The following is a 13,476-nucleotide window of genomic DNA, read 5'->3' as shown; positions in this document are numbered from 1 at the left end:
AGCAGTCTCCCATTGGCTGTTTGGCAGACGTTGGGCATCCTCCTATGCGACGCTCACTAGGAGGGGCCTTATCTCGGGATGTGAGTCCTTGAGGTATACAAATTCAGATCTTTCCCATCTCGGCAGTACCTAGTCAAATCCTGGTGGGCTGGCGGTGTCACACGGTTTTTGGGCAATATAGAGGCAGATGTCACTCCTTCACCCATCAGAGTTCACATCTTTCTTGTATAGCTCAGGGGGATATGTCACAAACTGGTGACGTGGCAACAGGCCCCTGGACACTGCTGACATGGCAGGCCAGCGGGTAATGCGCCGATAGGCTGACGTGGCAGCAGGTCCCGGAAAACGCGCAGACAGGCTGACATGGCAGGCCGTACGGAGCTCTGAAATTTCCGCTGACATGCTGATGTGGCAACGTACGGATTTCCGGAAATTACGCTGACTGATTTTGACTGCTTTTATTGCAGATTTTGGAAATAGTTGCTTTTGGGATCTATTGCTTTTGAGTTTGAAGCTTTTGGGGCTCTGCTTTTAGCATCCCTTTGTAACCTTTATAATTAACCCAAGGGGGCTCACTATGCAAAGCATCTCCTCTAGGTAGGGAGGAAAGCCGAAAGGACAGACCAGTGCAGAAAAGCCGAACCTGTACACGCAGGAAGAGATGGACCAGAACTCAAAGGACCACCAGAAGATAAACTTGAGAGATACAGAGCAGCAGCCGAGTGCGGAAGAAAAGGAAAGATGAAAGCAGAACTAGTACCAGATTGAGTGGGCCCGAACCGAATCAAATCAACGGAAGTACAAAACTTTGCCACCCTTGGGGCAAACTGAAAGATCAGGAAGCCCTCATTTTTCTTTGATGGAGGAGCCAAGGCCAACTTCTTGAATTGGCGGCTGGATTTGGAATTACGCCCGATAGGCTGAGGCCACAGATGAAGGCAGTTCTAGCGGCACCCGGACGGGATGTTGCCATTACACCGACCATTGGCAAACTTCGTTTGCAATGTCAGGGGTATTTAGGGCACGATTCTACGTAATGCCCTTAGGAAGGTTGCGACGTCCTCCTTGAAATCCCTTGGTAACGCAAGAATAATGCCGCGATTGACTATTGAACTGAGAAAGCGACTTGACAAATGAAGGGCAAAGAGATTGTACTTGATGAAGTTCAGTTTCTTACTCCATTTTTCTTGAGAGAATTGAATGATGATTGAAGGTTGAATATGTTTGACCTCGAAAAGAAACGACAAGATTTTTCTGCAATAGAGGCTAACTGTTTCTCGGAAGGCGTACAAAGCGAGTTAAGTCCTTTACGTCGTGAAGATCACATGATTGATTCGTGGTACTACACCACCGAACCGGCCACCTTACAACGTTAGCCAAGGCCAAGATAAAGAAACAATGAACCAGAACAGATTTCCACATTACGAGGACCGATGATATACTCGATAGACTTCAGAATTCTACTTGCCGAATTGATATGAAGTGATTATCATCAGATCTGTATTGCTCCTGGAGACATCTACAAGACAAATTTCAGGACAACTTTTTGGATTTTCACAGAATACCGATCATTTGTGGGTTTTCAAGACACTGAGGAAGCATAAATTGCTTATATATGTGAAAAAGAGTGAAATTTTTTTGCCGGAGATGCACTTTTTGGGACACATCGTCTCAGTAGCAAGAGTACAGATGGACCCGGCCAAGATTGACACTATACGTGATTGGCCCGATTTAAAGAATGTTCATGGAGTTCGAAGCCTCTTGGGCTTATGTTCTTACTACCGGGCCCCGACGGTTCATTCGAAAGTTTGCAGAGGTAGCTTACCCTTTGCACATTCTGATATAGAAAGGAGTCCCTTTCTCGTGGGGACCCACAGAGGTGACAGCCTTTCAGACATTGAAAGAGAAATTGACTACGGGACCAGTATTGACTTTGCCGGATTTGCAAAAGTCATTTGAAGTATATTGTGATGCTTGTGGTTGTAGTCTAGGTGCGGTCTTAATGCAATAAGGCCATGTCATTGCCTATGAGAGCCGATTGTTTTCAAGGCTGGAATTGACAGCACAAGATTTATGAGAAAGAGCTTTTGGCGGTTATCCATGCTCTTACTCAGTGGCGACATTACCTACTCAGAGCCGATTTTACGGTCTTCACTAATCATCAGAGTTTACGCTACTTCTTGTCACAGAAGCAGTTTTTGAAAAAGCAGATACGATGGGCTAACATCTTGTCACAGATTCACTTCCAGATTGTCCATGTACAGGGACAAAAGAACTTGGTGGCAGATGCTTCGTCCCAGAAGCCGTTAATTTGGCTATTTCCGCAATTCATCATAGAAGCTTCGAGGACATGGTCGATCAGTATGCCACAGATCCAGATTTTTCTGAAGTATTCACTCGAATACAGAATGGGGAGGTGGTAGCAAGATATTCCATACAAGATGGCTACTTGATGAAGAAAACGATAATGTACACAGCCATTGAGTAAAAAGGTTCTAACTAAATCCATTGTGTCACCGTAGCATTGACACCACTTGAAAGGTGTGGAGCGTTACTTCTTTTGGCCGAGACTCAAGAAGGATGTGGACGAGTTTGTACGCGGTTGCTTGGTATGCCAGAAGGTCAAGTTTGATAGGCATAAAGCACATGGATTGTTACAACCTTTACCCATTCCCACCCGCCTCAAGGAAAGTATTGCTATGGATTTCATATTTGATCTCCCGAAGACACAAAGTGGGCATGATGGCATTTGGACTGTCATCGACATATTTAGCAAGCAAGCTCACTTCATTCTAGTGAAGAAAACAGTCAAGCCGGATCATTTAACGAGACTGTTCATTTCATAAATTTTCAGATTACATGGCATGCCTGAGACAATAGTCTCTGACAGAGATCCCCGATTCACGAGTTTGTTTTGGAAGGCTATTTGGGAGAACATTCGCACACGGTTGCAGTCCTCGTCATCTTTCCACCTGCAGACAGATGGGCAATCTGAGTGTAGCGCGGATAATGTGTCGTGCTCTCTACAGAGGATGGTCCTCAGTGCAATGTGCGTGACAATCTCACTCAAACAGATTGAAAAGAAGGGAAACAATAGACAACAACTGAGCTCTCAGAGACACAATAGCAACACACAACAGCAACAACAGCAACTGTAGACCACAACAAATGACTCGACTATCTCAAAGAACTGATACAGACTCTGGCGTGGCAGCACACTCAGCTCTAGCCAGGACTCAGGTACAATGGGGTGTCGAGGCTCAGATGTGCAGGGATGGTGAAGATGTGCTCTGTGTATAGACTCACTCTAAACGACTACGTAAAGATCTTGATGACCAAACCGCTACTACTCATATATACAACCATAAAGAGCCACCAACGGCTCATAAATGACAGCACCTAAGTCTATCTCCACTGAGTGGTGGTGGTGACCTTGCCACGATGTCCACTAGACCACCGTATCCCTGCCACGTGTCACTGCCCAGCGAGTCCGTCCAGTGTGAACCGACCAACCAAAGACCAACTGTAAAGTCCAAACTGTACTAACTGTCCTGTGAAAGTGACACTGTAGCCTGCTACAGGTTGTTCGCCACAAGACCGCTCACCGTCTCGGTGAGAGGAAGACTGAAACTGTGAAAGAAAACTACTAGCTACTGCATATGTATAATGGTGAGCTCCTGCATCTGTCATCCAGAGATAGAGTGGTGGCCACTGCTGCACCTGAAGTATCAGCCTCTGGAGGTGGAGCCATCAAATCAATTGTGGGGCCCTGTTGTATGTGAGCTCTCCTGTCAGTAACTCGGTCCCCTGGGAAGGGACCAGCCACCTGCTGCTGGGCAGATGGTAGCACCTGTCCTGTAGTGTACTGAGGACGTCGAGTAACACAGCCATGGCGATGTGCTCCAGCAATTCCGTCACAGCAAGTCACATTTTGCATCTGAGGCAATGGTGACGACTGAAACCCCTGAGGAGGGTACTATTGTTGTTGATTGTAGTACTGAACTGGAGTCTGTGAGTAAAGTCCCATAAATTGCTGAGAAGGACCCGTTTTGCTGCATGCTGCACTGGTGTACCTGCTCCAGTCCACCCATACCCCATATCCATCATCGTAGGTTGGGTTGCCCTATTTTCATGTAAGAGCAATTCTCTAAATCCTTGTACTTCATTTTGAAGGTCACTAATCACTTGAGACTTTAACTTCAGGGCCTGTTGGAGTGCGAAAATAGTGGCATCCCTATCGGCGATGGCGCTCTCAGCAACTCACAGAGATCCCTCCATAGCTGCATAAGTAGCTGCGTGACGCTGGTGTGTAGCTGCTAACCGCTCTGCTCCAAGCTCAATGGTGGCAATGGCTTGCCTAGACTCCTGCAATATATCTTTAGATAGCCGAAAAAGTGATGTAGAGTCCGACACTGTGGAAGGTCCTGTAACAGTGTCGGGGTGAAGAGAGCTGGCAAGTGGTACAGCTGGTGGGATTGGTGTGGCAAGTGGCACTGCTCGTGGTGGACTGGGAGCATGCCTCTCTGTCAGAGTAGACATGGTGGGAGTGGTTGCAGCAGGACTAGGCATAGGAGAAGAAGCAATTCCCACTGGGACTTGGGAGCTAGTCATTGTGGTAGGGGTAAAAATAGCAGCAGTAGAGAGAGGAACACACATTGTAGAAGCCACAGCTGTGACATGCATAGTGTGATCTGCAACACCTGAACTTACCATCGAATCAGTAGCGGAAGTATGCGAGGAACGTCGAACAGGTTGCTTCATTCGAAGTTGCTGGCTTTCCTAAACTGGCAGTGATACTAAAGATTCTACTCTGTCCTTCACTACCTTTGCCCTCTTTTCTTTGGCTTCCCACGGAGATCCATTATCTGTTCAATATCTTTCCCTTTTACCTTAGAGCTTTTACGCCGCATATCCGCATCCACATCCATAGGACTAACAGGTATGTTAATGACCCAGGTCAACATGGGAGCTGCAAAGCATTGAAAGCTAGATTGCACAGGTTGTACCTGAGCTCTAAATCTTTTTGCCCTCGACTGTAAAGAGGTAAATAGAATTTGATTAAAGGCACACGGGATGGTGTGGATGAGGCAATATAGGCCTTCGCAGTGCGAGAATATAGTAGGCACGTTACATCTGCCCTTGCTTACTTTAGCAGCTCTAACCAAAAAGTAGTACTTGAAAATGGCCCAGAGCTTTTTATTCCTTGCATAGTCAGCATGACCCATACTAAGTAGCTCTTTGCATGCCTCGATGGTCGCATCTTTCGAAAGTTGTGAATAGGTTCTTGTAGTTGGTTTTACTGCAGGAAAGGTTGTCATCCCCAAAGCATGACCAATGCGTGTAGTAGTCACTGGGTGTCCTCTGACTTTGGAAAAAAACTTGAGAACCTCGTGCGCCATATCCATGGGAATATCAGAAGGCAGATCGGCCTCTACTAATGCTGCAGACCTAGAGTATGTAGGCTCATCTTTCGATAAGACTTCTCGAAGAGACGGATGAGGCTGCTGTAGATGGAAGTTCAAAGTGAATTTGGTTTGAGTTTTGGAAGAAGGAGGCCGAGGAACTTGATAGCTCAGTACTTGCGTGATGGCTTTCCTGGCTTTCCTCTTCTTTTCGTTTTTCACAGCATCTTCGCGTTCATCATCTTCCTCTTCCTCTTGGCTAGAAGACTCTCATTCAGAGTCAGAAGCAGAGCCAGAGCCCGAGTCATACGCTTTGTAATTCTCATCACTGTGATCAGCGGAGGACAGATCGGTGAGGCCATGGCTGGAGGTATCCACATCCTCTTCCTCTGCAAAACTTTGGGATGTTTCAGTTGGCCTCTGTCGAGACAAAGCTTTCTTCTTCCTAACTTGTTTGCTTGTACCAGCCAGCGTAAAGTTTGTTTGCAGATTTCAACCCTGAAAAGCGTCGGTTGGTCTGAAAAGCTAGCTGCCTTGCCTCGCCAGTGTGCAGGGTGAACTATGGAACTCCAGATTCAGAGATGTAGCGCTGCACTTGGAAAAATCTTGATTATGCAGGAAGCTGCACTTGGAAAAAGCGTGATTAAGCAAGAAGACGAGTAGGCGGATGCAGGAAGAGGAGGGTGGGCGAGGGGATTGGTGAGGACGAGGGGTTTGGGGTATGGGCACATTGAGTAGGGGCGAGGTGTATGCTGGGTATGGGCGAGGGGATTGGTGAGGGGTGAGGGTGTTTGAGTAGGGTAGGGGCGAGGGGAGTAAGGGGAGGGTAGGGGCGAGGGGCCAAAGAGGAGGGTAGAGGCGAGGAGGTTGGGGTAGGGTAGGGGTGAGGGCCAAAGAGGAGGGTAGGGGCAAGGGGAGTAAGGGGAGGGTAGGGGCGAGGGGCCCAAGAGGAGGGTAGGGGCGAGGGCCAGAGATGGGGGTAGGGGCGAGGGGGTGTGGGAGGATGGGTAGGGGCGAGGGGGAGTAAGGGGAGGGGAGGGTAGGGGCGAGGGGGTGTGAGAGGGTGGGTAGGGGCGAGGGGGTGTGGGAGGCTGGGTAGAGGCGAGGGAAAAGTGTGTAGGGGCGAGGGCGAGGGGGAGGGGAGAGGGTGGGTAGGGACGAGGGGAGTAAGGGGAGGGTAGGGGCGTGAGTTAAAGTCAGCATGTCAAGGGGAAGCACCACTTAGTAAGCAGAGCAAAAAGCAATATTGGGTAGGGGAAAGGGAAAAAGCCAGCAAAGCTAGCAGTAAGCAGTAAGCAAAAGCACAAAGCAATATAGTAAGCAGCTAATAGTTGCAGTAGCGGCTTCAGGTGCCAGCAATTCGGAGTCGAAGGTAGAGAGAGAGAGAGAGACGGATAGAGAGTGTAGATGCCACAGAATTAATGGCCGGTCAGGACTTCCACACTAATAGAAACAGTGTGTGTGTGAGAAGCAACTAATGACATTAGTGTGTGTGAGCAGGTGTGAGAGATACATGATAGACAGAGAGAGATGCGCCAGAATATCGAGAAAATCCATATTCTATCCGATTAGAGTTGTACGTCGGCCATTTTGAAGAAATCCACAAGGAGAGGGAGAGAGGTTAGTAGAGAGAAAGCTGTAAGCTGTAAGGACAAGAGATAGAGATACCCAGGATACAGATAGACACGGAGACAGAAAGAAACAAGAGGAAGCTGATTATCCAATCTATGTGTGAATTCCAATAATTAAAAAGAAAAAGTTAGAGAGTAGCTGGAATCCAACTCGAATTATATCAATGAGGTGAGAAGGAATTTGATGCATGCATAAAACAAGAGAATTTTAACGATAACACAGATTACAACGGAGATGAGAACTTGCGATAAGGTAAATCTAAGAAGAGGGAAAATGGAGAGATGGAGAGAGCCGAAGATTGAGACGGGACAGTCATACAACTGTATGTGGGAGTTATAACACAACCAGATTCTATAGAGTCAGGCAAGTGAGTGATAGCACTTTATTCTTGATCCATTTACCAGTGGCAAAGGAACGACTTCCAAAGTGACTAACTGGACAGCCCCCTGTGGCAAAATCTCCTGTACCCTGAATGGCCCTTGCCAGGCTGGGATCAACTTCTTAGCTTTCTTCAGATACTTAGCTTGATAGAGTAACACCAGGGTTCCCTGCGTTATTTTTGGCTTTCGGAGATGGTGATCATGCCACGCTTTGCGACGAAGTTGCTCAGCTTGGAGAGCATGTGAAGCTAACCTCCTGCTTTCTTCTAACATTGAGAGACGAGAGAGGTTTGCTGAAGCAATCCCAGCTGTGACACGAACGCTTCCCACTCTTGCTGAACCTGAGTTGAACTCATATGGTGCAATTGCTTCTAGGCCAAAGCTAGCTGGAATGGGATGTAGTTAGTGGTTGCCTTGAAGGAGGTGCGATAAGCCCAAACTATGCCGAGGATAGCCTGAGCCCGAGATGTTTGATGCAAGTGACAAGCTTTCTTGAGAAGCGCGATCAGCACTTTGTTAGTGCTTTCAGCCTGTCCATTTGCTCTAGGATAGTAAGAGCAAGACTTGCGATGAAAAATCTTGTAATTCGTGAGGAGTGTGGAGATCGGGTCGTCAACAAAATGACTACCTCGATCACTTGTGACTTGCAGAGGGCACCCAAACCTGCAAAAAATATTTTCATACAAAAATTTTGCGACAGTGGCGGCTGTACAGTCGATGGTAGCCACCACTTCGGCCCATTTTGTTGCATAATCTGTTGCTACCAAGAGATACTTACGATTGCCTAGTTGAGCAGATGGAGTAATTGGACCAACAAAGTCCAAGCCCCATCTCTCAGAAGGCAACCACGCCATAGATACCTGCAGAGGGCGATTTGATTGCTTGCTAGGCTTGGGCGCACATCGCTGGCAGACATCACAAATCTTGACATGAGCAATAGCATCTCTAAATATATAGAGCCGCCATAAGCCTGTTTGTAAGATTTTTTGCGCCGTGATGTGACCAGGGTAGTGGCCACCTGTAGGACCACTGTGTGCATCCTCCAGTGTGGTCTACTTCATGAGGGGAGACGCACCTGCGCAGCACACCATCTGGCCCAGATTTGTAGAGCTGTCCGCCAATCAAACAGAACGGTCTAGACTTCACAAGAGTCTTCTTTTTTGCAAGGGAGAAGCATTCTCAGGATATAGGCCAATAGAGAGCAGATGTAACACATCTCCGTACCATTCTGGGGTTGTGTCCACCTTAAAAAAAATGACTATCAGGAAAATCATCATCAACCCCAATATTGGGTTCACCTGTGTGTATGCGAGAGAGATGGTCAGCCATGACGTGCCGCTTGCCTAGATTAAGAACTACTTCGAAGTCGAACTCCTGGAATATGAGTAGCCATCTCCAGACCCTTCCTGCAACTTGTGGTTTATTTAGAAGATAGCGTAGCGCATGATGATCTGTGATGATAGTGAAGTGAACCCCTAACAAGTAATGACGAAACTTTTGTAAAGAATACACCATAGCCAAACCTTCCCTTTCTGTGGTGCTGTAGTTGCGCTTCGCTTTGGTGAGCAGGCGACTTGCATAGTGAACAGGGCGATCCAGGTTGTACTCTTTACTAGGCTGAGTCAGCACAGCCCCCACAGCCAGTTGACTGGCATCCGTATGCACATAAAAAGGAAGAGACCAATCTGGAGCCACTAAAATAGGTGCTTCAATGAGGCGTTTTTTGAGGTATTCAAATGCTTCAGCCTCAGGTTTTGACCATGTAAAGGGTATTGTAGCACTAGTGAGTCGGGTCAATGGTTGAGCCACCTGTGCATACATTCGTATGAACCTACGATGATATCTTGTGTGGCCTACAAAGCTCTGAACACCTTTCGGGTTGATGGGAGGTGGTAACTTCAAGATTGCCACGATCTTCTCTCGGTCAGATGCTAAACCTTTGGCAGACACCACATGGTCTAGAAGTGTACCCTCAGTGACCAAAAAGTGACATTTGTTAGGATTGAGTTTTAGCCGTGCCTCTCTGCACCTGAGGAAGACAACAGAGAGCTGAGCGAGGTGCTCCTCTAGATTTTCCACTGGGGTTGAACATTGGGCACCTGAGAAAGTCGAAAAATCGTCCATGAAGATGCGAAGATGGCCCGTAAGTAAAGGACAGAATATAAGATATACTACTCGATTGAAGAAAGGTGGAGCGTTTTTCAACCCAAACGACATCCTAGTGTAGATAAAAATACCCCAAGGAGTCACAAAGGCCGTTTTAAGCTGATCACCTGGATGGATGCCCAACTGATTGTATCCACTGAACCCATCCATAAAACTGTACAATATATGCCCTGCTACATCTTCGAGCACATGCTCGGTGAAAGGTGTGGGGAAACCATCTGGGATAGTTACCTTGTTCAGAGCACGGTAATCTATGCACACACGGATTTTATTGGACTGCTTCTTGGGCGCTATCACCATGGGTGATAACCACTCAGAGTGCTCCACCATTATAATGATCCCTGCCTCTTGCATTTTTTCGAGCTCTGACTTGACAGCCTCTGCATACTTTGGGTTGAGCTTGTAAGCTCGGCCTCTGTGACAGGCATAGCCCCTTCAACCATAGGGATAGTGTGGAGACCCAATTCTGGTGGGATCCCTTCCAAATCCTTGTAGGACCAAGCAAAAACATCCTTAAAAGAGTGTATGAAAGAAACTACCTGATCAAGTAATGCGGGATGCTCCCATAACCAAGCTGCTAAGAGGACGTGCTGAGGGTTGTCGGGGTCGCCCAGGTTGACTTTTTTGATCGGGTCAGGAGATGTAACTGTGGAGGGTACTTCAGAAGTTGAGAAATGAGCTGCCTCTTGGAGCTTCGAGACATCATGTGCTTGCGTTTGATCGATTGGAAACTCTGCATACTCTTCTTGTAACCATCCTGGTATAAGCTCATCGAAGGGTAAATCTTCCGATACAGACATAACAGAGTGCTTTTGAGTGGGCGGGGCATCCGACCTGAGAGATGTTAGAGGAAGGGGTAATCATTGGCGAGTTCATGCAGAGGAGATATTTTCCCTCTTCGGTGATGTGTTGTAGGTTCCCCGAGGCCGAGGGCTTCCATAGGAGGATCATCTAAATCATGAGAATTTGGGGCTCGTCCATTGTCTGCTGTAGGACTACTGTTTGGTGTAGGACTTGTGACATCTGTGTCCGCCTGAGGAGTTGGGAGAGAGAGTGCTACCGGCACATGTGAGTTTTGAATAGAGACCACATAGCATGGCATCGAGGCGGTAGCTTCCAACCACTGCAGCAGGTCTTCGTCAGACCCGTCAGGTGGGATGGGCTGCTCAGGGTCGGGGTTGGATTGTATAGACAATGAGCTGTGATGAACCACAGGATCCATACCTCCTTCGAGCCGAATTGGTTGCATGGGGGAGCCAGGAGTATGTATCCACATGGCGTCGTTTCCCCAATCATGAAGTGTCTTGGTACGCCGCAACCATGGTCTACCAATCAGCAAAGGAAATCCTCCCTCCACCTGAGGAAGACTGACCACCACAAAATCCAAGCTAAATGTGAAGTCTTGTATCATCAGAGGCACCTTCTCTACTATGCCCACAGGGTAGACTGTCCTCTGGTCTGCCAATGTAACAGTGAATGGAGCAGGGCGGGTAGGCTACAGACCTAAGGCCAACATAGTAAATTCTGGTATCAGATTGATCCCAGATCCACCATCCACTATGACGCCTGAGAATTGATGCCCAAGAATAGACACAGTGAGACGAGGACTTTTGTAGTCGGTGAGGGGAGCAGTTGGATATGAAATCATGTAGGACTCCAAGGGCTGCACAGGGTACAGAGACTGGATGATGGAAAGGGTGTCACTTCTAAAATTTGCATCAAGTCGAAGCATGTTGTATAGTGACACTTGCTGAAAAGTGTTTTTCAAGATAGACTCTGTTGTGGGCTTGTTTCCTTTGATTAGATCTTGCTCTGGTATCTTAAGCTTCTGCAAGTCCTCTACTGCTTCGATGAAAGCACCATCAATATCTAATAGAAGCGAGGTAGGTTGGCTCTTGACACTACCTGCTGGCTTGTCAGTTACTAATGGAGTTTGACTCATTTGTGTGACAGGAGATGGAAAGATTGGATTGCCAGGGAGGCTGAGGCCAAGAGCAACTCTCTGTGCCCGTATGAGCACACCAGCCGGCTCTTCCACTTGCTTCAACCCTTCTTGAGAGGCAACTACAAGAGTGGAAGGCGGTGCCTGTAGAATAGAGCTTACTGTGATGAGGTTAAGCTTTGGAAATGTAAACTCCTGTTGGTTCTGGCTTGTGCTTGCAGATGTGGACGGTCGTTGTTTTGGGCAATCCTTACTATAGTGATCCTTAGCTTCAGGGCAATGTCGGCAAGGAGGGGACCCTTCTGGTAAGGGACATTTGCTCTGATAGTGTCCATACTCCCCGCACCTGTAGCACAAAATTGGCCTATTTGAGGGGCGAGGTGGTCTCGGCCCTTGCTGCATTGGACCGGATGCTGACGTGTAGAAGCTTTGGGGAACTGAAGGAGTACTAGCATGATAAAAGCTGGGAGATGCAAAATTGTTGTGCATACCTTGCTGCATAGGAGGTGTTGTCAGCAGAGGTGGCAACGGGTTTTGATGGCCATAGGGTGAGACCATGTTCGATGCAGGTGCTAGCCCTTGTTGGAGAGAAGGACCTAGACTTTGTTGTATTTGCCGCAATCCCTTGATATAGTAGCAATCCTTGTCTTCATGCCCAGATTTTTCGCAGAAGTGGCAATAAGCCCGAAGGGGACAGTCCTGTGGAGGATGCCCTGGAGAACGACAAGAGTTGCACCATACCATAGCTTTAGTCTCCTGCTGAGACCGAAGCTCTTCTAGCTCTCTCTTGATTTGATCCAAAGCCTCAAGATGTGGTGGTTTCTCTTGTCTAAGAGAGATTGATTTCTATTCTTGGAGAGCGCGTTGAAGTCAATGGATCAGCAGGACTTTCCGAAAACACAGAGGGGGTCTCTATGTGAGGGGAGTTGTTGAACAGCTTGCTAGCCCCCTCTATCCTAGTAGCAGCTGCGATGAACTCCTCCAAAGTGGCGTCGGGTCGAAGACTCTCTCGCAGTTTTTGCTGAGAAGTTTTGGGAAGTGCCTTCTCCACCCACTTCTTAACCATGAATTCACCGGGTTGTTGGGGAAGCTTGGCAACCAGAGACTTGGTCTTAGTCATAAGCTCTGCAAAAGTCTCCTCCGGCTGGAGCACCATGTTGGCTAACTCATCCAACACCTTCTCCTGGTAGTCACTGGGCCTGAAAGCTGCACAGAACTGTTGCCTTAAGGCTGCCCAGGTTGCAAAATGGTTCTCTGCAAACTGGCTCTACCATTTGTCTGCTAAGCCATCCAAGGTGGATGGAAAGAGTACCAAATAAGCATTTTCCATGTTAAGACCACGACCGCTACAGAGAGATACAAACCTCCTTGCATGGTCGTTAACATGTTCTGAAGAGAGTCCTTTGAATGTAGGGAACTTGATGTTTACCTTAGCCAAAACGCTAGCCAACGGCTCCATGGCCCCTTGCTGAGCCTATTACTCAGTAGCCTGCTGTAGCAGAATAGGAGAGAGCTTTACTAGAGAAGGTGATCTGGAAGATATGGAACCAGATGAAGGAATGGGTGATGTATGCGGAGCAATAGGTGATGAGGTTGATGGACTTCTACTAGGTACCAAAGGTCGTCTTCTGTTATAGTACTTCAGAGGGCTCAGTAGTGCGCTTTGACGCTCAACTGACCGCCTTGGATGTGTCATGCAATGACCACCAATCCAACCAACCTTTGGGCAAGAAAACCTTGAACTGGCTGAAGACTGGTCTAGACTCTACTAGACCAGGCTAGTGACTAGACCAGGGTGGACCAGGGATGAGGAGGACTAGACCAGGGTCGAGGAGGACTAGACCAAGAGGACTAGACGAAGACGAGGGCTGGTTGGACCAGGGCGAGAGATGACTAGGATGAAGGAGGACTAGACCAGTTGGACCAGGCGAGAGGAGAACAGTGCAAGGCAAGG

At 47.9% G+C, this 13,476-nt stretch overlaps 1 protein-coding gene and 1 pseudogene across 2 annotated transcripts in view; both read right to left on the bottom strand.

The window, feature by feature from the left end:
- VTC4 (Inositol monophosphatase family protein) overlaps positions 1-13,476 on the bottom strand; it is a 91,050-nt gene that overhangs the window by 2,802 nt on the left and 74,772 nt on the right. The window lies entirely within an intron of this gene.
- On the bottom strand, positions 4,262-5,879 carry LOC147421288 (uncharacterized; annotated as a pseudogene).

The sequence above is a fragment of the Adiantum capillus-veneris genome, chromosome 28, assembly GCF_014529385.1.
Source record: "Adiantum capillus-veneris isolate H3 chromosome 28, ASM1452938v2, whole genome shotgun sequence".
Classification (NCBI taxonomy): Eukaryota; Viridiplantae; Streptophyta; class Polypodiopsida; order Polypodiales; family Pteridaceae; genus Adiantum; species Adiantum capillus-veneris.
Note: the sequence above shows the minus strand (reverse complement) of the source record. Positions and strands in the feature narration are given on the sequence as shown.